The 27,847-nt window shown below is 36.0% G+C and overlaps 1 pseudogene; it reads left to right on the top strand.

Moving 5' to 3' along the window:
* The first annotated feature begins 2,966 nt into the window (after positions 1-2,966).
* On the top strand, positions 2,967-5,849 carry LOC147516183 (putative sugar phosphate/phosphate translocator At1g12500 pseudogene; annotated as a pseudogene).
* Positions 5,850-27,847: the final 21,998 nt, after the last annotated feature.

Here is a 27,847-nt window from a genome sequence, read left to right as displayed (position 1 = left end):
AAAATCCAAACTTGAGTCCCTAAACCAGCTAAAGAAGAGATTTTCGGATAAAAAAACTTTGTCAAACTGACCTAAATCAGCCCGAAAGTCAGGAGAAAACTTCAAACGACAATATCTTCCGTCTCCTAAACTTTGATTCAAGCATTTGACTGGCTAAAATGATCAGCATAGAAAACTCTACGTAACAGTATCTAGCTTCCAAAAAATGGTCGTACAGTTTGGAATATGAAGATAAAGCTAAAGTCTGTTACTATTTATTTCAAGCACATTACTATTCCAGAGAATATTTCCTATAATATTCCCTGGGATATTATATTTTATTTGTAAGCGTTAGATTTAGATTAGATGGATTGAAACTAGACCGTCAAAAAAACTATAAATAGAAGGGTCTAATTTTAGTTTTGGGGGATGGAATGGTTAGCATTCCATCAGTAGAAATCAGTAGAAATACAGTACGTTAGATTTACTGCTTTCTAGTGTAATGAAAATTTTAATTTTCTGTTTTTAATTAAAATTTAATGTTTTTAATTAAGTTTTATTTTATGTTAATTAGAATAACACTTTAGTTCTGTGATCTTGGAGCAGAAACTCTGCCCGAGTGAGGATTATCTCCGTTAGGAAGGGTGTTTCGATAATTATAAACGATTAGGAATCGAGTAAGTTTACCCAGAGATGGGGTTTTGAATCGATTCCACGCGCTAATAATGCTCGTTCAGAGATGAAGAGTTGTTATTAGGAATCAAAAATCAATACCAACTCTTTTAACGGATATATGATTCGCTCAAACAGATTTTCTATCTCCGAAATCCAAAGTCTATTTTATTTTATTTTCATAATTTTCTCACCTAAATTCAATTTCACAAATTCATGTGATCATATTAGTTTTGTTTATAAATAACGTTTTGCAATTTTATTGAAATGCGAACGAAATGACAAACCCGACTGCTGTTTTACAAACAGATCAATGGCCCCGCTGCGTTTTCAGTAAAATTTGCAAAATAAATTAATTTGGTCACAACACTCCCATAATCATTTCTATTCCCTCCATAATTTTTCACTTTCCTTAAAAATAAATAAAAATAAAATAAAAAAAGTCGGCAGGTGTGCATTTTTATTTATTTATTTTTCCCCTGTTATCTCTCTCATTTTCTCGTTTCTTCTCTCACCATATGAGTGACTCTCAAGGACAAAAATGCCGAAAAAGTAACTCTCAAGGACACCTTTTTTATTTTTGTAACTCTCAAGGACCGGGTAGATGAAAGTTCAAGTATACCCTTGACGCAAAATAAAAAACAGATCGGATAGATGAAATGTCAAGTATACCCCTGACGTGAAATAATTAACGGCCCGGCCCAGACGAAACGACCTGGTGTATTTAGTATGAATATTGAATGTTCATAGTCTTTGGGTATGAACATTCAATATTCATGTATGAACATTGAATGTTCATAGTCTTTAGGTATGAACATTGATTAGGTATGAACATTCAATATTCATAGTCCTTTGAGTATGAACATTCAATGTTCATAGTGAACATTTAATGTTCATAGTTCTTTGGGTATGAACATTCAATGTTCACAGTCCTTGGGTATGAACATTCAATGTTCACAGTCCTTGGGTATGAATAATCTTTTAGGTATGAACATTCAATGTTCATAGTCTTTTAGGTATGAACATTCGATGTTCATAGTCCTTGGATATGAATATTCAATGTTCATAGTCTTTGGGTATGATCATTGATTGGATATGAGCATTGGTATGAACATTCGATGTTCATAGTCCTTGGTCCTTTGGGTATGAACATTCAATGTTCATAGTCTTTGGGTATGAACATTGATTGGGTATGAATATTCAATGTTCATAGTCCTTTACATCAATATATTGTATAAGGTACATTCACCTATTTGGATATGAATAATCATTGTTCATACAACAGCCAAAAGGTATGAACACTCATTGTTCATAGTAAAATGACAAAAATGGTAAAATTGGAAAATATTTATTTTAAATCCGGGTCATTTGTCCTTGAAGGTTATTTTCACGAAAAAGTATAACTGGCATTTAAAAAAAGTAAAATAGCCGGGCTAACTTATTTTGTCCTTGAGGGTTACAAAATTTGAAATAGTGGGTTCGTGAGTTACTAATTTCTAAAATATGTCCTTGTGAGGGCATCTCCAATGGAGGGTGTAAAATTACACCTCCACTTAGGCACCACCTAGGTGCCACTAGGATTTTACACCTCTAATTGTATACTATTGTAGAGTTCATAAATATCCACTCTCTATACTCCCCAATGGAGAAATGTAAAAAAAAAAAATAGATTTTAAACTCGGACGTTACTTTAAAGTGACGTCCCTCTTTAATTTAAACTGGGACGTCACATCCGAGTTAAAAAATTACTTTAGAATTAGAAAGGGACGTTACTTCAAGTGACGTCCGAAAATTATTTCACTCAGACGTCAGTTCGAGTGTCACCCGGGCTTTTTTATTAAGTAATAGCGAGAGAGGAGATTTCCCACCCTCTCTATTAGCTAATACACTATTACCTACGGTATAACACCCCCATTGGAGAGAGTTTTTTTATATTTGGGGTGTAAAATTTCCACTCTACAAGGTTTACACCCCCCATTCGAGATTACTCACCAAAAAGTATGTCCTCTAGACTTCATTTTCTCAAAAATTGGGTGGCAGGCTCAGTTTCTTGTATTTTTTTTCTCCATCATCATATATAAAACAAAAAAAAGTTAATTAAATAAATAAGTAAAAACCCGCCACCACTTCAACTGCTTTTCTCCCTTTTTCTTCTCATTTCAAAGCTTTCTCCTCCCCTTTTACTCGTCCCCCCTCAAATCAAATAGCTTTTTGTATGAACTGCAGGTGCGTGGAGCTGATCGTTGGTGCTGTTTTAAGTGGAGGCCGGTGGAGACGAAAGTGCTTGATGGTGGTGAAGCACCCAAGATTTTACCATGACTGCAATTTTAGAGAGACGCAAAGATTCACTCTTTCCCCTTCCTTTCTTTGAAGAAGCTGCCATACTGGAAGAACGAATTGACTCGACAAGGAAACCAAGTCAAAGGGTCGCGCCTGCAGATGAACTTGTATTGTAAAAGGGAAGGGAATAAAATGCTCAATCTGTAGGGAACATGGCTGACCAAGCTCCTTTTTTAAAAAGAAATCGGCCGGTGTTCTTCCCAACTGCTCCCGTCCTTTCTTTCTCTCGGTCCCAGCGCAGAATCATCCAAGCTTTTTTTTTCCCGTTCCTAACACAGCTAAGGAGGGCGAATTACCAGTCAATTTCTGTCTGTCCAACGAACAGCTAAGGAGGGGATCTCCTTGGTGGAAGAGCCAGAAGCACCGGCCATGTCTTTCAGTCATGCATTAGCCAACTAGTGACCGACTTTCGTGAAAGCACCTATTGGCAGTGGTTCCTCTGCATCGAGACTTTTGTCATAGAGAAAGCGACTGAACAACTCTACTTCGGCTGAGCGCCTGAGCTTATGAACTCTATTTCCTCTTTTAAGCTAAACCTGCAAGCACAGCAAAGCTCATTTTTCTTAATTTAGTAAAAAACGAGACTTTCACAGGTCCGATAGGAGCTCATCGAACTGAATTGAACTTTGTAAGAATTTGTAGGCTGTACACCTCCCTGTGATTGTAGTTCAATCGGTCAGAGCACCGCCCTTAAGATGACTTTCGAAGGGAAGAATAGATAGAAAAAGTGTGCAGGTTAACTGTGGGGTTCATAAAGTGATAAACTGTGTGCACTAAGGGCATCTCCAATACGGGGTGTAAACCGTATAGAGTGTAAATTTTACACCTCAAATGTCAAAAAACTCTTTCCAATAGAGGTGTTATACTATAGGTAATAGAGTATTATTTGATAGAGAGGGTGAGAAATTTTTTCTCTCGCTATCACTTAATAAAAAGTCCAGCAACACTTGAACATACGTTTGATTAAAAACAAATTTGGACGTCACTTGGAGTGTCATTCGTCCTTATCTATTTTTAAAGTCACAATTTAAAAAATTTAAACTCGTCCGACTTTAATTTAAAGAGGGTGAAGTGACGTCCGAGTTTAAAATTGAACTTTTTTACACCTTTCTATTGAGAACAATAGAGAGTGGATATTTATGGACTCTATAATAATTTATAATTGGATTAGTAAAATCCTAATGGCACCTAGGTGACTCCTATGTGGAGGTGTAATTTTACACGAGATGCCCTAAAGAAAGCAATTATTGACACTCGACTATTTTAACATGACCGGATGGAGGTTGTATAGTTAATGTCCACTTTATTTTGTGTTAACATGTGTAGTCAAAGTGCTTGAAGTGATTGCAGTCAAAGTCCACTTTATTTTTCATATGCTAGGTGCTGGAGTGATTGAAGAGGTCTTAAGATGACGCCAAAAAAATAAAATAAAATAAAATACTATATATATATATATATATATGGGAGGGATACGCCCACTCTCGCCCACTCCAAATCTCGCGCACTCATCTCGCCCACTCCATCTCCAAATCTAATAGCCCAAATTAAAATAAACCTAAAAAAAAAAAAAAAAAAAACCTTTGTTTCGCCTCTCTATCCCACTCCCCAAAAAAAACGAATCTGAGTTAACCAAATCTCTAAAATCAAAATTCTCAAACTTAACCAGAACCAAATCGATACGGGTGCTTGTAAACTTGCAATATTGGGTTTGTTTATCAGCTTCGCAAGTACAAAAAATACAATCACGCTATTAAGGGTTTTTTTTTAAAAAAACTCTGTTTGTCCCTTCTTCATTTTGTTTGAATTATATTAGTGTTATAGAATGTTTATAGAATGCTCTAAAATGATATTTGGAATAATGGGATTTACTTAATTTAAGGCTAGAATGATTTATGAACTAGAATTTGAGCCAGCTGAGCCATTGCTAAATTCTTGTGAACCTTCGATAATTTACACCAACCTTGAAATGGGTCGTTAATGGTAGTGATGGGATACATTTGCAAGGTGTAAACTAACCTTGTAATCGATGTTTTGACGATAGATCTGGTACCACCACGCCTTTTTTCACTGCCATTTTCACGTTTTTAATCACTTGTAAGAAGGAATCTGATGAAGTTTATCTTGCGTTGATGCCTGTTGTTTTGGGGATTGTTTTGGCTAGTAATAGTGAGCCATTGTTTCATTTATTCAGGTTTTTAGTTTGTGTTGGATCGACGGTTGGGCGGGCTTTGAAATATGTTGTTCAAGGTATACTATTAACATCAGAAGCAGGAAGTTACATTAAATGAATTTGTTGTTATACATGGCACGAATGGCTGCATTGATTCTACTTCCATTTACACTGTACATTGAAGGAAATATAGTTGCAGTTACAATACAGAAGGTGAGAGAAGATTCGTTTATCGTGTTTTTGTTATTGGGCAATTCGACAGTGGCCTATTTGGTGAACTTGACAAATTTTCTGGTTCTAAACATACTAGTGCATTGACATTGCAAGTTCTTGGCAATGCGAAATCTGCAGTGGCAGCAGTTGTCTTGGTGTTGATTTTCAAGAATCCGGTGAATATAATGGGAATGACTGGATTTGGAGTTACAATTATGGGTGTAGTATTGTACAGTGAAGCAAAGAAAAGATCAAAGATCATCTTACATTAATATTTTGGATTCGATGAATTATTAGACAGGTAAGACATGGGCATTTTCTACATTTATTTTAGATTCATCTTCTTTTGACAAAAGAAAAAAGAAATGTGATATCAGATCATGAATTATCAAATGAATTGGGTGTATATTGTTGAACCAAAAAAGGGGTTCTCTTTATTACTCTTGTTTATTTTTGTAAAAGAAAAAGCTTTCTCTCCATATATCCCCCTCTTTATTTCTCATCATAGCTGTGATTCTATATATGTTGCTTAATAGGATTAACATAGAGAATATTGATTGGGAAATTTTGGTTATTCATGTGAATGCTTTGACAATTCCCCCCGCTTTCAATTTAATCATATTATTATTTGAGTGGTCCTATTTCAGGCGATTTGATCACTCGATTGATTATACGTGATAAGGATGTGTTTGTTGGCACTCTCTTTATTTACTAACACTTTGTATAATGTCGCTTATTTATCTTTGCTTTTGGACTAGAAATTTGGTTCCATATTACTTTACTCCTCAGCCACGAATGCAGGCTTATAAAAAGTACTTTAGCGCAAAGGAGCTTAGAGGTTCAAATCCATGACGTAATGTTAAATTTCTTTTGTTAGAGCATCACCAATGGGTTGTGTAAATTTACACAGCCATATAGGCTCCACATAGGAGCCACATGTGTTTTAAAATGATTTACACAATGAGTTTAATTGGTTAAAAAAACACATTCAATAGTGACCAATGCAGCTTTTTGCAAAATGTGTCAAAAGAAGTGGTGTTGGCTTCCTATTTGAAAGTTTAATGGGTTAAAAAACACATTAAATATTTGAAAGTTCCATTGAAGCCCGTCTTGTTTTGTTTTGTTTTGTTTTGTTTTGTCGTCCATGTTAATATTTGAAACTCTCTCTAATTGATCATGTTTCGTTTTCATATTCGTTTTATCAATGAAGCTTGTTTTCATATTATTAGATTGAAGCTTTTGATTAATAATACTTGTTTATGATTTTGTTTTGTAGCGAAAACCATCTACACAGGTGTGAAGAAATTGTTTAGTGGTGGGAGTTAACTCAGGTCGAGGCGACCCGCCTGAGAAAAAAAAAGGAAGGGGAACCTCGGCATCTAGAGGGGATCGACACGACAAGCGGATTATGCCGATTAGAGTAATGTAGTAGGTGTAGGTGATTTAGAGATAGTAGAGAAAAATAAAAGACGAAGTGGGAAAGAAATGAATGCTCCTATTTGTATATGGATTAGGGTTTTGGTTTTGGTGTAAATTTGATGTATACGAATGTATGGGTGTAAATTTGATGTATACGAATGTATGGAATTTGAAGTTTTGTATATGAATTGGGTCCCTATATGAATTTGGAATTTGGTTCAAATTCACGTTCAAATTTTGGTTCAAATTCACATTCAATCCATATTCATTTGAGTTGAAGTTGAAAATTGCAAGTTTTTGCTCCAAACGACCCCGTGAGATCATCTCAAGATCTAAGGGTATGTAATAAAACAAAACAAAAAATAAAACAAAACAAAATTAAAACAAAAAGAACACATTTGCAAGTTCAAAACCAACGCCATCAAAAACCCTTAACCCTTAACTAAAAACTAAGAATTAACTCTCTTCACTAAATCAGCAAACCAATTCTAACTAATTCTCTTCTCCAGCAAACCTTTAAACTCTGTCCAGTTTCCCGCCAACCAGAAAGATAGATGGAATCGACGATAACATTGAATGATTCAGGTGAGCAAACATTGATTTTTTTTTTATACTTATATTGAACAGACAGAGTTATTTGTATCCTAATTATATTGCCAAGTTATATTTCGAAATTATTTGATGTTGATTTCAAACTAGATTAAAATCCTCAAAGATGATTGATGTAGCTTTCAACTGATTATCTATTGTGTTTTCTATATAATCAATTGACGACATCTTTTTTCATACTGGAGTATCTGAGGAAAGTGAAAATGAGGCCGCTTCGTCTTCTCGGCCAACTCGAGACGACATAGACATAGTTGATAGCGAAAAGATTCTGTATTTTGGGATGAATTTTACAAGTCTAGAAAATGCAAAACAGTTTTATATAGACTACGGAAAAGCATTGGGATTTAGTGTCGTTACTCGAAGTACCCAAAAAAGAATTCCACATTCAGACGAAGTGACTACTTGTCAAATGACTTGCGAGCGTTTTGGGACTTACATAGAACGAGTGAAAAAAAGAACAGATGAGTGGTCCAAGAAAGAAGTAGGGTCCGAGATATTTATAACTAGATTTCAATTTGTATTTTTCACTTCACTTCTTTTAACACAATACTATGAAAAAAGAAACCCAACTACTTAGAACCCTAAACCAAGAATTAACTTCTGTCAATTGGTTCCTCTGTTAATTGGTTCGTCTATCAATTCCTCTATCAATTCCTTTTTAACAACGGTATGTCTGATTCCTCTGTCAATCCAGGTCAGTGTAGCCACATCTCACCTGAATCTTGCGATCATTTTGAAGACCTGCGCTTCACTAATGTGCCGAGTCGCACTAATACATTGAGTGATTTTCAACGTCGCAATGAAACGTTGGAGATACTTAATGACCGATATCAAGGAAATATTAGTCGTATGAGGAGAAGGGAAAAGAAACTTTTAAAGAGTATTGAAGAATTGCAGAAGGAAAATGATTCAATGAAGAAAAACATCTTTACTACCAAAATTGTGTTGTTTTCAATTGTGAGTTTGTTAGTTGGTGTGGGCATTGGCTGGATGGTTTTGGTTTAATTACCCTTAATTAGGTGTTTGGTGTATGTAAATTATGTTGTCTGTTGATGTAAGAGATCTCTATTTTGTCTGTTCATGTAAGAGATCTCAATTTTGTATGTTTATGTAAGAGATGTCTAATGTTGTTTGTTCATGTAAGTAAGACATCTTCTTATGTGTTTTGTAATTAGTGTTTGTAAGTATTTTGTTGCGTAATATTATCTAATGTTCATTTATGCATGTTTTGATCTCTAAGTTCTATAGGAAATTACATTGGTGTGGGCATAGGCTTCATGGTTTTGTATTTGAGGAATTGGGTTTGGTTAGGGTTTTGTTATGAATTTGACGTTTAATTTGAATTTAACATTTAAATTTGACATTTGACATTTGAATTTGAATTTGACGTTGAATTTGATTACGGATTAGGGTTTTGTATATAGATTAGGGTTTCGTTATGAATTTGACGTTGAATTTGAATTTGAATTTGGCGTTGAATTTGATTATGGATTAGGGTTTGACGTTAAATTTGAATTTGGCGTTGAATTTGAATATGACATTTGAATTTGAATTTGACATTTGAATTTGAATTTGATTACAGATTAGGGTTTTGTATATAGATTAGGGTTTCATTATGAATTTGACGTTTAATTTGAATTCGAAGTTGAATTTGAATATGATATTTGAATTTGAATTTGACATTGAATTTGAATATGACATTTGAATTTGAATTTGACATTGAATTTGAATTTGACATTTGAATTTGAGTTTGAGTTTGAGTTTGATGTTGAATTTGGAATTTGAATTTGACGTTGGTGTCGAATTCAAATTTCACTCTAAACGATATTGGCAGACCGCTCAGAATCAATATAAACGATCTTGGAAGACCACTCGGAATCACTCTAAACGACCCCTTCAGACCACTTCAAGTTGATATAAACTACCCCAGCAGATCGTTTGGCTCTATAGACTAGCGATCGGAGCAGGTCGTTAAGGCCAGTTTCGTCTGTGAACGATATGTGGGGGTCATTTTCTATGTTGTTGTACGACCTGGGTGGGTCATTTGGACCAAAATCAAAGCAAATATACTATTTGATTTAGTTCATTTCATATCCAAACCAAATTCATATACGCACATCACATTAACTTCATATTCATATATGTACAATCAAATTCAAATTTAAACTCAAATTCACGTTCAAACTCAAATCATATCCATGTATATCAAACCATATTCAAACTCAAACTCAAATTCAAATTCAAATTCATATTCAAATTCAACTTCAAATTCAAACGCACATTTTCATTTTCATATTCAAATTCATATACATCACTTCAAATTCGAAATTCATAAATAATAACTTCAAACATATAAATTCAAACTTCAAATTCCAACTCATAACCCTAATCCAACCAAACCCTAACCAATCCCTAATCCAACTTCAAACCTTAATCCCTAACCAAACCCTAATCCAACCAAACCCTAATCTAACCAAACCCTAATCTATATACAAAACCCTAATCCAACTTTAAAGCTCCAACTTCAAACACGATCACGACGGTAACACCCACCAATAAACTTGCATCGAGTCAAGTTTTCTGCTCCGTGGAACAATCTCCTTGCTTCCTAGGGAATCTCAGGCCCACCCAATTGCAGACCTTTCTTAAGCATGATAGTAGTTTCATCGATAACATTGCTCTATAAAAAGAAATACAAACCTAAGTTAGCATTTACAGTTTTAAAAGTGTAGAACTACAATTATAAAAGCACAAAACTCACCAGCTGAGCACTGGCTGGAACTAGGAAGTGATTGTAGGGAGAAATGAATCGGAAGCTGGGGATTTATCATGCGAATGTGAGTATTCATTTCATACCATTCCATGTAGCCAAACTCACACTCCCATGGATAACTTGCCGGGGGTCCTCGATTTTGGGGTTGGATCACGTGATTCTCCCATGTGGTCCAATATACCGAAGCAAGATTCTATTTGACCTCGTACCCGCGTCCGTTGATAGTTTTCGTCGCGACATTTGGCTGTGGAGGATTGGCGGGTATAAGCTAGAGGTGACCCAACTAACGGACCGCCTTACAAATAGTATAAAGCTCGACGACACCAAAAAAGCATATAAAGCCCTCAAAATAAACAATATCATCCACCATGCGTAAAGCTTTAACATTGTTGTAGGGCCACCATTCAACCTGTCATATGAGAAGTTGAATAAATCAGTAATCACATACTCAAACCATCAATTAATCAATAAAATATTAAACAAGCCCATATACTTACCATCAAACAAGTTGTCTCATCAAGAAATTTTCAAAAACACTGCAATACATGTTTTGCGTTAACATAGTGCGGAGTGGCAATCGAGTGCCTACGATATCGAGGTTGCGCCAACTTATACTCCAGGTTTGGGATTGGCCTGAAGCACGGGAAGTACTCGTAGATCCATGCCTAGATGAGAAAATACACACACAATTAAAATACTAATAAGATAAAGGGTTAACATATAAACGAAAATACTAAATATTTTACCTGTAGGAGAGTGAAATAGCCTTAAATGCCTTTTACTTTGCCACCTGTGGCAGCCCCAAGACCACTGTACAAGTATGCAAGTATTGCTGCACCCCACGCATAGTCTTTGATCTCGCTAAACTTCAACAGCAACCTCAAGTAACAAACAGGCACTGCAGTCCCAGACTTGTCGAGGAAGATAGTACATCCAAAGAAGAATAATAGATAACCTCTGACAGCACGTTGTACCTCTATCAAAGTCTGTGCCTTCTTCACATGACCTTTTACTTTAATCGCACTATCATGCACCTTCCCGACCAAGTGATGCTTCAGGAATTGTAACCTTACTTTTGATATGAAGTGGCTAGCTTGCAACTCCTCCTTAATCGCTCCTAACGATATATGAGGAACGCGATTAAGAATTTTCTGAGTCTGTTCCAACTTCATATCAATGTTCCCTTGTACGGCTCTTCCTTTTATCAAGAATCTTAGGAGTTGGGAGACATCATCCAAAGTGATAGTCATCTCCCCAAACGGCATATGAAATGTGTTGGTCTCCGGATGCCACTTTTCCACAAATGCAGAGACCAACACTGAATCATGATGCTCGTATACTCCCATCATGAGATCATACAAACCCGTCCTTCTGGGCTCGTTTTCAAATCTAGGAGAGTTTTTAAATTCTGACTCCAGATTCCATTGATTTAACTTGGTTAGGTGCTGACCACACTTCAAAACTCCGCGCTCCTAAAACAATAAAGACAACAAAGAGTCAATGAGGAGAAGATTTAATTTCGTAAAAAAATAAAATTAAAGTACTAATTAATATTAATATTACCTGCCCCTCCCAAACATCGCGAGCAACGTGCACAACATATATAATCCCACAATAGCTGGTCCTTGACACGTCCTCACACTCTAGTCGGGACACCACCATATGTGCTTATAGCTAGTTGGTACTCCTTGTCTTTCTTCGATTTTCTCACAAAAGTTTGAACAAGACGTACCACCGGTGCCTCCATTGTTTCCTCTACCACTTCCTCCTCATCATCATCCTCTTTCTCATTGTCATCCTCCTCCAATTCGTAGTCAACCTCCTCCAGATCAACATCCTTTTCGTCCCCCTCCTCATTGTCGTCACCAGACTCTTCACCATCCTCCTTTTCCCCTTCCTCTTCCCCTTCCTCATCACCATCATCATCCTCCTCTTCACTATCACCACCATCTAAATTCTCAGAAAGAACTACATCGACATCGACATCGACATCCTCATCCTCATCTATATCCTCATCTAAATCTAAATCTAAATCTACGTCCTCATCTACAATAGGAGCGCCCTTATTTCTTTCTTTCTTCTTCTTTTATTTTTTTCTACTACCTCTAAATCACCTACACCTATTACATTACTCGGATTAGTGGCTTCTCAATCTCCTCTACGGGCGAATGCCGACGTGGCCCTTTCTCTTTTTTTCTCAGGCGGGTCAGCACGACCCGAACTACTACTACCGCCACTAAGCAATTTTTTTCGTACCTATATATGTAGATGGTTTTCGCTACATTCTTCACATTCTTTGATCGAGGAACCATTATTACTACAAAAAATAGTAATAAACAAGTATTAGTAACAAGGTAATTTAAAAAATAGTTGCCGTCTTCGGAAAATGACAACAAACAAAAACGAACATAACCACTCCAAATTGAAGAACAAACAAACATAACCACACCAACTAAAAACATAACCACTCCAAATACAAACATAACCACTCCAAATCGAAATAACTTAGAAATATTTCTTCTTTCCTTCATTTCTTCTTTCCACTCCAAAACATTGTTACAATTAATACAATGATACAGTGAATATGATCCAATACAATCAATTTGCGAGAACAAGAAATCTAGCAACTACTAATCTACTGAATAAATAAAAAAATGCATGTTCATATACGACAAAATTGGGCACAAGTGCATAACCCTAACCTCATTTGCAATACAGGGTTTCTGGATACATCGAAATCAAGTACCACATATAGAAAAATTCTTGTTCATTTTCACCTTATGTCAACGTACTAAGAAACATGGTGGAACAAGTTCCAGTTAGACTGAAACTATTAACATACTATCTTGCAAAACTAGGTGATAGTAGTAACAAAAGTTGCGCCTCTCAGATTTCAGTGCAACATTTCGTACCAGACTTGTAGATGTACTTGGAGTGACTAATAACATACTTAACTAGAGGAGTTGGATTTGAATCTCTCAGCTGCTTTGCACTAAAGTACTTTTAATAAGTCTGCATTTGTGGCTGAGAAGCCCTATAACACCCTTACTGTGCTCTTGGTAAGAATTAAGTAGTTTCATACAAAAATAACATTTTGAATGTTTCCTACAATTAAAGGTGGACTAGTGAAACTCTGACATTCCACTACTGGGTCATCTTCAATACCTATGACAGAATTAAACTTCTAAAAAGGTATCAGGGGTACATTTCTAAATATTTCTTAGCAGGGGTTGAAAGCTACTCTTGTACATTCGCTTTCCTTTAAGACGAAAATAAAACAATGAAATTTACCGCGATAAATATAGTTAAATATTTATCCGACCTCTTTTCTTAATCAATTCTTTGTTTACTTTCGTTGTAAATAAAACAAAGATACTCTTTTCTTAATTATATTTTTTAGTTTATATGCATGTATATGTTTTCCTTTGTGAGAGTATTAATTGTTTACTTTGGAATTAGGCTACATTGCTTAGAAGATAATTTTGCCTTCAACACTTGTTTGTCTCGGTGTAAAATAACTCTTTGACGGACAAGGTGAAAAAATATGATTGCAAACACTCAACAAACATTGTGATGGCTTGGGTTAGTTATGATGTTCAACAATGCTCATATATAATCCCCCAAGATGAAAGAACTCTTGCCCATTGTGGAAGCTAATCCCATCACAAGCAATATAGAGACACGCACTAACGACAACAAAGAAATTGCGCATAGCACACCACACAATAGCAATGAGAACAAAGTTACCAAAAAAAATAGCAATGAGAATAAGATATTTACTTGGTTTCATTACCCAAAAAAAAAAACTTAGATTTACCTAGTTTGGCGTGATGCCTCAAATCCACAGGGGAAGCAATAGAAGAGTGTATTGATGTGTAAAATAATGGAGAAACCCCACTGATCTCTCTATCCTCACGTTCTCTTTCAAGCACTAATTACTATTCCAACTAATTCACTAATATCGTCCTTTACAATCACCCATATCGATTTGGTTATGGTTATGGTTTGAGTATTGCAAGTTTGAGAATTTCGATTTGGAGTGGGTACAGTGAGAGCGAAGGTTTGGATTTAGTTTCTCGATTTGGTTTGTTTTTGGGAGTGAAGGGTTTCGATTTTGGTTTGTTTTAATTTTGTCCTTTAGATTTCAAGATAATCTCACGATTATGAGTGGGCACGATTTGGAGTGGGCTGGGAGTGGGCGTATCCCTCCCATATATATATATATAATAGCCCGTGTCGTACGGCACAGATACGCGCGCCTTTGGTGCCCCCAACGCGCATCCGCCTCCCATACGGCACAGATATGCGCGCCTTCGGTGCCCTCGACGCACATCCGCCCCCGGTACGTGATAAGAGCCCAAAACTGTAGTTTTAACCCCTTAACAATCGTACTTTTAGACCAATTATGTGAATAATAAGTAAGAGTTAATATTGATTACGTGTTTTTATGCATTTCAGGCTTCAAAGTTCATTATGTGCAGAAATGTGCCACTTTAGCGAGATAAAGGAGCAAAGGTCGGTTGCTAAGGAGTTTTGTGATTAAAGGCCAAGATTCAAGGAGACAAAGCCTTTGTAAAGCCCGGTCAAAAGCTGAAAAGTCAACACGGGCGTAAACAACAAGAAAAGTCGCCAGAACTTTCAAAAGGCCGATCTTTTTGGACTCGGACTCCGAATTGGGAGTATCTTATGTCAAAACGACCGGCTCGGAAAGGGCTTTCCAATGGTCCAAGCCTTGGCCCAATCAGAAGAGCAGAAGTGGACAAAACATCTGTTGAAGCCAACTGCAGCTGAAGAGCCCATTTTGGACTAAAGAAATTGGGTTTTGGGCCTGATTTTCCGGCCCAAAACATGGCTCCAAGCCCATGCACGATTTTTGAATCTGAAAGTATAAAAACAAAAGTTTGACTCTTTGTTAATGGCAGTTAGGTTAGGAAGCTAATGTTAATGGAGTTTAGGGTTAGAAAAAGATAAATCTAGATTAGTTTTTAGATCTAGATCTAGTTTTTTTACATTCATTCAATTAGTTAGTTTAGAATCATATTTTAGTTTTTAGAATAAAGTATTAGTTCTTCATTTCAATTTAGATTATTGTTTAAATTCTTATTTAGATTTAGTTGTCTTAAATTCATAATTAGTTCTCCATAATCTAGTTTCATTTTCATTTATTTATTAGCTTAAATCCTTAGATTTACTTATTTGTTATTATTAGTTTAATTCAATTATTGCATGAGTAGTTTCGAATTGAGTTTAAACAAATAAAGTTCAAATCTTTATATTATGTCTTGTTTAGATTCAATTATTGGGAATGGTAGAATAGAAATTTTATATCAAATCATTACTCTCACCATTGTTCCTTTTGGATTTGATTAGTTGAATTCGATTTAAGTCTAGAGAGTTAAGAGTGGACGAATCCTTACTCATTATATTGCATGATTATGTTTTGAGAGTAAGAAGAATTGATTTAAACGTAAGAACGGTAGGATTACGTATTAATGTGTTAACATTAATATTTAGGATTCTATTGTTTTTACCTTTTATCAAATGGCGTCGCTGCCATCTTAATCTCGTTCAAGACAAGAATTCAATTGCTTGAATCCAAGGGGCAATCCCCCATTCTCTACCCACCCACCCTTTTAATTTTTCATTCTTATTTCTTGAATTTTCGGAACTGTTTACTATTTCAGGCATAGGGGCTGCGGATTCACAGAGAAAAACACTGCGGTGAAGGTATTTTTAAATTTTCAAAAATTCTGAAAATTTTCATACATAATATTTAATGTGTTGTTGATTTACTGGAATATTTTCAGATTTTTCAAAGTTGGTTTACCTTGTGAAAAAAATACGATCTTTACAGTGCTACATTTCAGTTTTCACACCGTATATTCTTAAAAAACAGACGAGTAAGGTTACTTAGGGAGTTCTAAAAATTCTATAATTTTTACAGGAGTATCTATCCTAAGTCAGGAGTTTGTAGTAAACATTTGACGAGTTTTTGATTTGTTTTGACCACCTAAATAGTAGAGTGTTTCCAGTGTGTTTCTGTAGTGTTGCAAACACTTAATATCTGGAACACCAGCCGATAAGGAGAGGTTGTAGAACTCCAATTGCTCTAAAATTTTACAAGAACAAGTAGGATCTGTCAGGAGTCTCCAGTAAAAATTTGGCAATTTTTGGCTTTGTTTTGATGGGTTAACCATTCGGTTGTTTGTATTGTGTCCGAAAACTGTTTTGCAAACTTTGCAGGGCAGTAGAGTGACTTTCATAGCTCCGATTGATCTGAAATTTTACAGACTACTTGATAGATGTCTTAACAAATTACTGTAAAAATTTCAAATTTTTTGGAGTACGATAAAAGGCCTAAAACTCGAAAACCCTGAAGCGCACCTGCGCCCATACCGAGCGCGACCCACGCTAAAACACTAGACATTCGAAAACCTTGAGCGCGACCCGCGCCCTAAGCGAGCGCAACCCGCGCTAAAACACTGGAACTCAAATTTGCACTGAGCGCACCTGCGCCCAAGGAGAGCGCACCCGCGCCCTTAGTTGATTTTGCCGGATTTCCGCAGGTTTGATTCAAATTTTCAATTTTCAAGTTTTTCAGTGTTCTAACTTGTTATATACACTAAACACGCGTGAACAAGACGCTATTTATAAGCGAAGCAAGGACGCAATCAGGTATTCCCTTCTTCCACTCCTCGTTTCTTTTGTCAGAGGAGTTTTAATTCTAGTATAATCAGGCTTGTTTTTCGTAGACATAAATACTACACGCCTATCTAAGAATTTCACACACACCACCGATATAATGGTCAAGAAAGAGAGACTCCTCTCTCGACTTCTACAAAGCCTTGAGCGATAGCCCCAAATCTTGCATCGTTCTAGCAGACCCATCTGGGGATTTTCGAATTCCCCAAATATTTTAATTTGTTACCCGCTTTTCATGGTTTAGACAATGAAAAACCTTATCGGCATCGCGTAGGATTGAACAAGTCCTAACAACATTCCAAAGATCCCACGGTTGGTGCGGAACAAATTAAACCGAGTATTCCCTTTCACCTTAGCCGATAAGGCAAATAGCCTTGGTTAACGCCCAAACGCCAAACTATAATGGACTCATGGGCTCAACTTGTTCAATTGGTCATGGAACAGTTTTACCCACCACTGAAGACAGATGAAATGCTTCACAAGATTCATTTTTTCAGCCAGAATCCTCATGAATCATTTTTAGAGGCCTAGAATCGCTTTCATCGATCTTCTCATTGAATGCCCAAGATCATAATCTTCGCGAAAGACACGCTTTGTTCGTGCATTCTTCAAGGGGGCTTTCACATTATCATAAGGAGGTTCTAGATATCATGACCGGGGTAGTTTTCTTAGTAAAGGAGCCTTGGAGGCTTATAAATTCTTAGAAGATCAATCTAAGAAGAACAACAATTGGGGAGGTAACGATTCCTCCCGCCTCCTCTCCTTCTTCTCTTGAGGTTAAATATGATCCCAAGCTTAAAACTCTTATCGATGCCCTCACTAAAAGGTAGATGCCATCTCTGCTCAACAACAACCCACTCCAGGTCATGAACATTAACTCTACTTTCGTTGTAATGTCTCATGTAGTCTTGAGTATTCCGACTTCTATTGTCCTCTTGTCTATGCACAAACACCACCACAACCATCACACTTCAACCAGTTAACTCAACATCAAGGACAAGGGAACTTAGGTGACCGATAGAGGTTTAGTACCCATTACCCGAACTATCAACATCAAGACATGAACGCCAACAAGCTTTAATTCCAATACAACCATCTACGCACAAAGTAGTAGTGACCTTGTTGGAGAAACAAAATCAAATTATGCAACAAAACTCCAACTTGATGAAAGATCAAAGATGATCAAAACTCTAATATGATGAAACAAACGATGCAAATGATGCGATCTTTGTGCCAAAAGGTTATTGACATGTCTTCTAACCAAAATAATAACCAAACCGGGCGTGTTTCCAAGTCAAGCAAAGGCCTAATCCTAAGTCAACAAACACCGCCTTTGAAATAAAATGCGGATTTACCGTAATGGTAATATAAACCAGGGGGACCTACAAAATACTACCCTTCGCTCGTATGAGTAGTTGATAACCAAGTGACTATGCCTAAAGATTACCCGCAAAACTAAAAATGATACCATACCAAATACTATAATAGAAACTGAAGACCCTACAACTGTAGAAGTACCAGTTAAACCACAACCAAAAGGGAAAACATTACAAGACCCAATAATAGAAAGTGAAGACCCTACACCTGTAGAGGTTCCAATATGGACACCTAGATGGAAAACGGCTAGAGATAAAGCAAAGACTAATAATACTTTTATCCCTTCTGCTAAAAATAGCGATAAAGCACAAAATCCCCAAAGACTAGTTGTGTTTAAAAAGGACGAGAATTTTGATGAGATTAGGGAAGTGTTTAAAAATTTGACTATAAACCTACCTTTTCTAGAAGCTATAAAAAGTCTACCCGACACGCTTAAGTTTCTAAAAAGAGTTGTGCACCAAGAAGAGGAAAACCAACATACCCCACGAAGCATTCTTAACTCAACAATATCCCTCTTTATCCTAACATAACGGAATTGTTAAGTACAAGGACCCCGGGTCATCCCTATCAGTCAATGCACCTTAGGTGATACCTTCATAACAACTGCTTTATTAGACCTGGGGCGAAAGTGTTAACTTACTCCCTTTATATATATATAAACAACTAGGTCTAACTAAACTTCAACCAACCAAAATGACTTTGCGGTTAGCCGATCGTTCTATTAAGTATCCCAAGGGTGTAGTTGAAAATATTCTCGTTATGAAAATATATTCTTAAAGTTCGGGATTTTTACTATCCAAATTTACTTTGTTATTCTTGACACGGTTGCTCATGATTCCATTCCCATCATCTTAGGAAGCCCTTTTTCTTAGCAACCAACCAATGCCCAAATCAATTGTCGGGATGGCTCAATGACTCTTTCTTTTGGAAATCTTTCTGTAGAAGTTAACATGTTTAGACAAAAAACAGGGACAACTAGGTTTGTCTCAGAGAAAGGGAAGTGAAGTCCATTGAGAGTTTTGTACCTCACATTAGTCGCGGTGACACTTTAGTCCCCACACTAGTAGATACCCCTCTTATGGAAGAAGACAAGGATCATAATTTCTACTCTCTAGACGTAGATAACATCAAGGAGGATTTCCTTCGACTCTTTTGCAACCCTTCTTTGCGCCATGAAGTTCTCTCCTATTGACATCCATTCATCTCTTGACGCCATGACGGGAAAAAGAATTTTTCGCCCTCTATCCCATGATTCTTCTTACCCACCTATTGCGGAATGTCTTGCATATCTCAAGGCCTCGATGATATAGACCTAAGAACATTAGTTGAACACCATTCACCCACCTCACATCCTCATGTCACTCATTCACCTTCCATCACGAATGTTCCTCGTCCTCTACCTTTTCAAAAAACCATTGAGTTTCTACTTGACCTTGGCGTTTCTCCTATGCTTCATAACTATCTAAAACCAACTGGTGAAGAAGTAACACCCAAGGACAAGCCACCTGACACTTTTTCATTTTTTTCATTTTTTCCTTCTCAAAATTATCCACATCCTACGTATCTTCCACAACCATCAATTTTCTCACGTTCATTTACTTTGCATCCCCTTCGTAGGAGGACAAAGAAGAAACTGTATACTCGATTAGGTTTTAGATCTATAAGGCTTTGCTCTCATTCAACTAAGCTACGTCATAGGAAATCTTGGTGCTTAATTCTGTTTGATGGTGCATTCCATGTTAATTATTTGTGGAAAGACCCACAACTTTTTCGATTGTTGATATATGGTAAACTGCATTTTAATACATATATATTAGATAAAGTCTCGAGTATCTGACTATAAAAGACTCATTTTATTCTTGATTGTACTCCATTCCAATCTTATGTTATGGGAGTGCACCATTAAGGCAACCTGACCCTCCTTTTGGAGTGAGTGGTTGTAAGTGTCGGATTCTTAGTCTACGTTTCATGTGACTCACGCATTTATCTCTTGCACTTTTTCTCGTGGATTGAGTAGTGCTTCTCTATGGAGTGAGTTTCATTTTTATTTCTTTATCGTAATTTTGTTTTGTTTTTCTAAAAATCAAACATATAAAAACTAAATAAAATAAAAACATAAACATATATTAGTAAGTATAGGGAATCGACTTTAAAAGACCCAAGTTTTCGTCTGATACCAACTTTCTCGAAGTATAGGCCAAACACAATTTTCAAACTTAAAAAGAGTTTTCCAATTTTGTTTGGGGGTGGCGTATTTTGGTATTCATTTCAAATCATGTTGCCACCCTAAGCCTGTCATGTTTACTCCAGTAGAGTTTGTGTTAGTTAGTACGTACCAGTTTAATCGTGCTTCATATTATCATATCATCTTTACAATATTTCTGTTATAGGTACTGTCAATTTTTGCCACGTTTCTATGGTAAATTCTTTCCTTATCTCTTTACACTTTGAGGACAAAGCGTTCGATTGTTTGGGGGTGGGATAGAAACATTTGCAAAAATTAGACACTTTTAGGATGTAAATTACGCACTTTTATTTATAAAATGTTAAAAATTATAAAAATTAGTTAGGTACATAATTTAATTATGCTATTGAATTGTTTCATGAACCCCCTTCTCCCAAATTGTTTGGGGGTGGTATAGAAACCCGATGTAAATGTGAAGCACATATTAGGTTGTATATTACGTATTATTTATCTTAAAAATAATAAAAATAAAAATAAAAATAAAAATAAAAATAAAAAGTTTATGTTATACATTTAGGAATATTGGTATTGTTTCTTTCTCTATGCTCTTAATAATCTAGAAGTCTCACGTAGCTTTTGCATGAGAATAGTTTTTAGAAACTTAGGTTAATATGTAGGTAATAATCTTTGCATCTATCTATAAATATATTACATAAGTATCTATGATTGTTTGGCAGTAAGTTTCTGAAATCTAGGCTAGAGTACTTATTCTACAAATCCTGTGAGAATATAGCCTAAAGCCTTATATGAGTGAAACATTTGAGAAATGACACAAGGGAGAAGTATATTCCGAATAGAGAAATCACACGTCCACTTGCTTGACCACTATACCATGTCCTAAGAGAGAATTTAGGCCCTCTTTGGATCGATATAGCCAGAAATTCAAACCGATGAATTATCATTCCGCTAGTCGCCCCACTGAGCCTTTCATTAGCCCTTCCATAAACCACAATTCCTTTACCCTGTTACAAAGCAAAACAAAATAAAAAAAAATAAAAAAATAAAAAGAAAAAAAAAATCAACCTACCCATTTTAGAATAAGTCTGAGAATAGGATGAGTGAAGAAAAGAGAGGAGAAAAACCTGTGTAAACAGAAATTAGTTAGTTGCTTCATCCAAAGAAAAAGAAAAGAAGTTTCCACCCAAAGAAAAGAAAAGAAAAAGGAAAATAGAAATAAAATAAAAACTCCAAAAATAGAATAAAATGAGTCGAAAAGCCAAAAGAAAAAGGCTAAGGATGGAAACAAAGTGTAGAAGCAAAAGAACAAGGTTTTCTCTAGTTACGAAATATGAAGACCCTATTATCTCAGACTTGTCTTTTTGAATATCCATTTCCTTCATTCTTAAACCATCTCCTAATCCCCGCAACACCTAATAAAGACCTCTAGCTCAATTAGGAATATGTTAGTGGGATAGTAAGTGGCAGATGTGTTTTATCAACTTCGGCTTCCTTGTGTGTCATTGAGATTGTAAGGTAAAGTATGCCCACTGCACAGTGGAGTAGCAAAACTTGAGTGGAAAAATCAGAGTGATTTTTGTCTTGACTTTTATGTGAAAGCCTACTTAAAGACGCTATTCCAAAGTTTCAGAAACGGACCTGTTACTGCATTTCATAGCATTACTCATTGTATATATGTTTATTCGTAGATGATTGATTATTATGCATATATTAGCTTAGTTTTCGACATGATTATTATGTATTCATTGCTAGTGAGATGTATAGATAATTGAGACATAAATAAGGAAACAATAGTTTTATTTCTTAGTCGTTGTAGTATAGATAAAGTTTGTGAGTGCCTTCATCGAAAAAACTCTCACGAGGTTATAACTTCGTCACTAGGGAATTCCTAGTGGTTTAAGGCCTTGTTGCATATGGTCAATGCAATCGCGACTCAAATAAACGAGTAGATAGAACTCCATTTTTTGTCACTTATTCTAATTTCTCATCTTTGCTTGAGGACAAGCAAAATGCTGTTTGGGGGTGGTTTGATAAGAGCCCAAAACTGTAGTTTTAACCCCTTAACAATCGTACTTTTAGACCAATTATGTGAATAATAAGTAAGAGTTAATATTGATTACGTGTTTTTATGCATTTCAGGCTTCAAAGTCCATTATGTGCAGAAATGTGCCACTTTAGCGAGATAAAGGAGCAAAGGTCGGTTGCTAAGGAGTTCTGTGATTAAAAGCCAAGATTCAAGGAGACAAAGCCTTTGTAAAGCCTGGTCAAAAGCTGAAAAGTCAACACGGGCAGAAACAGTGCACAAGTCAGCAGAACTGCCGAAGGCGGCCGTATCTTTGGACTTAGATCTCGGAATTGGGAGTATCTTATGTCAAAACGACCGGCTCGGAAAGAGCTTTCCAATGGTCCAAGCTTTGGTCCAATCAGAGGAGCAGAAGTGGACGAAACATCTATTGAAGCCAACTGCAGCTGAAGAGCCCATTTTAGACTAAAGAAATTGGGTTTTGGGCCCGATTTTCCGGCCCAAAACATGGCTCCAAGCCCATGCACGATTTTTGGATCTGAAAGTATAAAAACAAAAGCTTGACTCTTTGTTAATGGCAGTTAGGTTAGGAAGCTAATGTTAATGGAGTTTAAGGGTTAGAAAAAGATAGATCTAGATTAGTTTTTAGATCTAGATCTAGTTTTTTTACATTCATTCAATTAGTTAGTTTAGAATCATATTTTAGTTTTTAGAATAAAGTATTAGTTCTTCATTTCAATTTAGATTATTGCTTAAATTTTTATTTAGATTTAGTTGTCTTAAATTCATAATTAGTTCTCCATAATCTAGTTTCATTTTCATTTATTTATTAGCTTAAATCCTTAGATTTACTTATTTGTCATTATTAGTTTAATTCAATTATTGCATGAGTAGTTTCGAATTGAGTTTAAACAAATAAAGTTCAAATCTTTATATTATGTCTTGTTTAGATTCAATTGTTGGGAATGGTAGAATAGAAATTTCATATCAAATCATTACTCTCACCATTGTTCCTTTTGGATTTGATTAGTTGAATTCGATTTAAGTCTAGAGAGTTAAGAGTGGATGAATCCTTACTCATTATATTGCATGATTATGTTTTGAGAGTAAGAAGAATTGATTTAAACGTAAGAACGGTAGGATTACGTATTAATGTGTTAACATTAATATTTAGGATTCTATTGTTTTTACCTTTTATCAGTACGACACAGATATATCGCTGCTTCGCCGCTTCACACGCCGCCGCGATCCGCCCCCATCACGACATTAGATATCTGCGGCGCTTCAAGATCCACCCCTCTCTACTCATGTTTCCAGAGCCAACATCCCATAAAAGTTCAGCCCAAAAACAGTCCACACTTTTTTTGGGTGAGGTGATAAATTTTTTTAAACTCACCCCAAAAAATTTGTTAACTCGCCCCAAGAAAACAATCTAGTGGCTATGGTGAGGGGTGACACGACCAAATATCACCTTATGAGGTGGAATTTGTCGTCCCACTCCTCCCTTTTTTGTTATATAGATATATATATGTAAGACATGGGCTATGTGTGTACGTCCAAGTTGGATAAAGACTCAAGTCTCCAAGTAAAGCAAAACTCTACTTGTTGAGATTGAGATAAGTATCACTTTGGATACGTATATATCACTCTCTCCCTATAAGAAAGGAAGAGTAAAACCAACGTAGAATATCACAATATTTCCATTCTCACTCTCTTCTCTCCATTAATAATTGGCAAGCTCAATAGGGTTTTATAGGTGTGAAAACATAGCCATTATTTTAGTAATTCTGGCGACGACAACAAGAGACATATCTTTGATCATCGACGATTCCGCTTCCGCTTTTGATCTCGTTGCTCTATTTGGACAAAAGGTATGTGCACTATTTTGTCTCACTCGTCCATGGTGGTACTACAATACCATTCTCTTATCCAACTACAACATTGCAAAATTCATATAGAGAGATAAAGTGTGCGACAAACGAGAGCTTGCTTTCATGAGAGAGTTTCAAATCAAATCATTCCCCGACTAAAATGGCACATTACATCTCTAACAACTCATAACTGCCCTAGACATATTTGGTCACATTTGATTGAATATTTTCTAATCCCTCAAGAGTCTTAACTCAGATTAATATTCAACCCAATACGCATATTTGAGTTTCCAAAAAATAAAAATAGATTATATAAATAATTATAGATATGGATATCATACTAGAATTAAAAATCATGAAAAAATCAAGTAGTTTTGCCGGCAGGAACTCAAAATCAATGCGTACATATTGCCTCCAAAATGTGTTACCAAATAGTCGTCCTCATTTCCTCATTTCCTCATGTCATTCAATTTCAGATTAATTGCTTTCCCAGACATGTTCCATAGGCTTAATCATGCTTAGCCATAGGTCACAAGCAAGAGTAGAATACATCAAAATCTACTTTATGACATAGTCATTAGTCACTGATAAGAGCCCAAAACTGTAGTTTTAACCCTTTAACAATATTACTTTTTGACCAATTATGTGATTAATAAGTAAGAGTTAGTACGTACTGTTATCGTGTTTTTGTGTATTTCAGGCATTGGAGTCGAACATGTGAAAAAACATGTCATTTTTGCACTAGAAAGGAGCAAAGGTTGGTTGCTAAGAAGTTCTATGATTAAAGACCAAGATTCAAGGAGAAAAAGCCTTTTTAAATCCCGATCAAAGCTGAAAAGTCAAAGTCAACGCGGGTAGAAATAGTGCACAAAAGTCAGCAGAACTTCCGAAGGCCATATCTTTGGACTCAGACATCGGAATTGGGCCTACCTTATGTCAAAACGACCGGCTCGGAAAGAGCTTTCTAATGGTCTAAGCGTTGACCCAATCAGAGGAGCAGAAGTAGACAAAAAAAAGGCTGTTGAAGTCATTTCCAGCTGAACCTTTATAGACTGAAGTAATGAGGTTTTGGGCTTGATTTTCCGGCCCAAAACATGGGTCCTAAGCCCATGCACGAAATTCTGGATCTAGCCTCTTCTATATAAAGAGACTAAGGCTTAGCTCTTAAGAAACTTAGTTCTAATTCATAAAATTAGTTTTTTAGATAAGAATTTAGTTTTTAGATCCAAGTAATTAGTTTTAGAACAAGGAATGAGTTTTTAGAATCATATTTAGTTTTATAATAAAGAATTAGCTTTATATTTCAACTTAGTTTTATAATTCAATACTTAGTTAGCTTTAGTTTGTCTTAATTTCAAAATTAGTTAGTTAAAAACTCAAGTTCTAAATTAGTTTTAATTCAGTTTTAATTCATTTTAAATCATTAGACTATTGTTCATTAGATTAATAAAGTAATTGTTATTTATTAAATAATGTCTTGTTATTATTGTTCTTGTTTTAGAAATGATAGTTTAATGACTCAAGGCTAAATCTCCATTAGAGGGGTTTGAGGAAGCCTTGATGATGACTTGATTTTTGTTAGTATAGATATAGTTGTAATGTTCTATTCTACTCTAGAAAGTAATTAGTTCACCATGAGAATGAGTTTGATTGCTTCACATACTAGTTATTAGTTGGTAGAGATTACTATGAATAATTAGGGATTAGAAATACCCAACCTTTACGTGAAAACGTAAAGATTAGGATTACAATGAATTCTATGATAGTATATTAAGTCGAATCAAGGTGGAATAAAATTCCCCTAATTCATTCTCATATTGTCATCTTTGCATTGAATTGCCATAATTGATTTATAACATCTTGATTAGTTAATTCACCATTGTAGTATAATTTCCATCATTACTCTCATTGACTTTGATAGAACCGATAAACGTAGTTAACATTCATTCTAAAAAACTAGGAGTGGAACGAATTCTCTACTCCAATTATATTCCACTGAAACCGAGAGTAGATAACTTTGATATTAAGCACGAATCAGTTTTAGTTTTACTTACATTTGAGTTTAATTATTTATTCGTAGGTAAAACTATCGTTTTTAAATATATCAAATGGCGCCGCTGCTATTTTAGTTATGTTTAGAATTGTTTTCATTCGTATTGTTAGTCCTCCCAAATTCCCATTACACCCACCCACCCTTGTTTGGTTCTAACTGTGATTGTTTGGTTCAGAAGTTAATTTTTTTTGGCAGAAAAAGTCAGAGCGGAACACGCGCCCTATACAGGCAAATTCAGAGTGCACCCCGCGCTGAAGTGCCTGGACATCAAGCCAGGCAAGAGCGCACCCTGCGCCCTACCAAGGGAAATTCAGAGCACACCCCGCGCTAAAGTGCTTGGACATCGAGTCAGGCAAGAACGCACCTCGCGCCCTTCCTAGATAATTTCTGAGCGCACCCCGCGCCCTCTTCTGAACAGCCCAATTTTCACAGGTTAGTACAAACTTCCATTTCTTCAAGTTATTCAGTGTTTCTAACTTGTTAAATACACTGAGCTCGTGTATACAGGACGTTATTCATAAGCGAAGCAAGGAGGCATTCAGGTACTTCTTTCTTCCACTCCTCGCATCTCCTATCGGAGGAGTTTTTATTTATTCTAGCATATCAGGGTTGTTTTGATTGTTGTCGTGTTTCTTTAATATTGTACTTAGCCTTACATGAGATTAAGGTCAGGTAGAGAAAAAACGACTAACATAATCCATCGTGAACGTCAACACACACACCTATCTAGTATACCACACACTACACCTGAAATAATGGCTGAAGAAAGAGAGACTCCTCTCTCTGACTTTTACAATGCCCTGAATGATAGCCCAAAATCTTGCATCGTTAAAGCGGGTAGACCCAAATGGGGATTTGAATCCCCCCGAATATATTTAATTTGTTACCAGTTTTTCATGGGTTAGACCATGAAAAACCTTATCAGCATATGCATAGGATTGAACAAGTTCTTACCACATTCCATCATCCTACGGTAGGTGCGGAACAAATTAAACTGAGGGTGTTTCCTTTCACCCTAGCCAATAAGACGACGTCTTGGTTAACTGCCCAAGCGCCTAATTCTGTGGACTCATAGGCCAAACTTGTTCAATTGTTTATGGAACATTTTTATCAGCATATGCGTAGGATTGAACAAGTTCTTACCATATTCCATCATCCTACGATAGGTGCGGAACAAATTACACTGAAGGTGTTTCCTTTCACCCTAGCCGAGAAGGCAGCGTCTTGGTTAACTGCCCAAGCGCCTAATTTTGTGGACTCATGGGCCAAACTTGTTCAATTGTTTATGGAACATTTTTACCTACCACTGAAGACAGATGAATTGCTTTTCAAGATTCATTTTTTCCACCAGAATCCTCATGAATCCTTTTAAGAGGCCTGGAATCGTTTCACTGATCTTCTTATAGAGTGTCCACATCATAACCTTGCGAAAGACACGTTAGT

This window comes from Coptis chinensis, chromosome 2 (assembly GCF_015680905.1).
Source record: "Coptis chinensis isolate HL-2020 chromosome 2, ASM1568090v1, whole genome shotgun sequence".
Classification (NCBI taxonomy): domain Eukaryota; kingdom Viridiplantae; phylum Streptophyta; class Magnoliopsida; order Ranunculales; family Ranunculaceae; genus Coptis; species Coptis chinensis.
This window is presented reverse-complemented; position numbering and strand designations above follow the sequence as displayed.